We start from the raw sequence: 1687 nt of genomic DNA on the forward strand, positions 1-1687 counted from the left end.
CTCGTGAGGTTGTGTCTGGAAAGGAAAATCAGCCGTTTGTGCAAAGAACTGATCTGGGATGGAGTATTGTGGGTTATGGCAATCCATGTCTCGATTATGGAGACGCCTTCGGAATAAGTCACCAAGTCATTGTGAAGGAAGTGGTGCCTGACATTAATCCCTCTTTAAATCTCACCAACAAGGTTCACTATGTCTACAGAACTCAAATAAAGGAAATGATCTCTCCCACAGAGGTCCTAAAGATGTTGAAGTCTGACTTTGTTGAGAAAGCACCAGAAGACACAAAGGTCTCTCAAGAAGATCTCAAATTTTTAACAAAGATGAAGGCCGGCATTAGGCACAAGGAGGATGGTCATTTTGAAATGCCACTCCCATTTAAGAGTGAAAGGCCGAACCTGCCAAACAACAAGGTATGTGCTATTCATCACCTCAAATGTTTAGAAAAAATGCTCAAGAGTAACAAGCAGTACTACATGGACTATAAGAAATTCATGAATGACATCTTAGCCCATGGAGATGCTGAAAAGGTCACAGAGCAAGACATTGACAAGACACCAGTTTGGTACATCCCACATCATGGTGTGTATCATCCACAAAAACCCGGAAAGATTCGTGTCGTCTTTGATGCCTCTGCCAAGTTCCAAGGCGCTTCCTTAAATGACCATCTCCTCACTGGTCCAGAGCTAACAAACACCTTGCTCGGAGTCTTGTGTCGCTTCCGAAGAGGCCCAGTGGCTTTCATGTGTGACATCGAACGCATGTTCCACCAATTCCATGTGCATGCTTGTGACCAAGATTACCTACGGTTCTTGTGGTGGGAGAACGGTGACCTTGAAACTCCATTCACTGTCTACAGGATGAAGGTACACCTATTTGGAGCAGCATCTTCTCCAGGTTGTGCCAACTATGGCCTCAAGCATCTTGCAGCTGAAGGGGAAGGAAGTTTTAATGAAGAAACCATCAAGTTCATCAAAACCAACTTCTATGTTGATGACGGACTAGCAAGTGTTGACACTGAAGATCAGGCAATACAGCTGGTTAATGAAGCACGCAAACTCTGCAGCATGGGCAAACTTCGGTTGCACAAGTTCATCTCAAACAGCACCAAAGTTCTAGCTTCGCTTCCGAAAGAAGAATGCGCTGCAGCTCCCAAAGAGCTAGATATGGCACTCGGTGAAGTACACATGGAAAGAGCACTTGGCGTACAATGGTGTGTGGCATCAGATCAATTTCAGTTCAGAGTAGTTGTTAAGGACAAACCACTCACCAGAAGAGGAGTATTGGCCACAGTCGCCTCTGTGTTCGATCCACTTGGGTTTGTGTCACCTTTCATTCTGCTGGGAAAGCAGATTTTGCAACAAATGTGTCGAGATAAACTCAGCCAGGATGATAACTTACCTGACAGACTTCGACCTCAGTGGGAGTATTGGTTGCGTGACCTGGGAAACCTTGCAGACGTAAAGGTTCACAGATGCTACATTCCTTCGACCTTCAAGGCACAGCACTACGAACTTCATCATTTTTCTGATGCAAGTGCATCTGGATATGGAATGTGCACTTACCTCAGAGCAGTAAGCACAACTGGTGAAGTCCACTGCTCATTGGTGATGGGAAGATCAAGAGTTCCACCAACCAAAGTCACAACTATACCTCGGCTTGAGTTGTCGGCGGCCGTTGTTGCTGTGCG

The sequence above is a fragment of the Haplochromis burtoni genome, unplaced genomic scaffold, assembly GCF_018398535.1.
Source record: "Haplochromis burtoni strain Fernald_Lab_line unplaced genomic scaffold, NCSU_Asbu1 Contig_211, whole genome shotgun sequence".
Classification (NCBI taxonomy): domain Eukaryota; kingdom Metazoa; phylum Chordata; class Actinopteri; order Cichliformes; family Cichlidae; genus Haplochromis; species Haplochromis burtoni.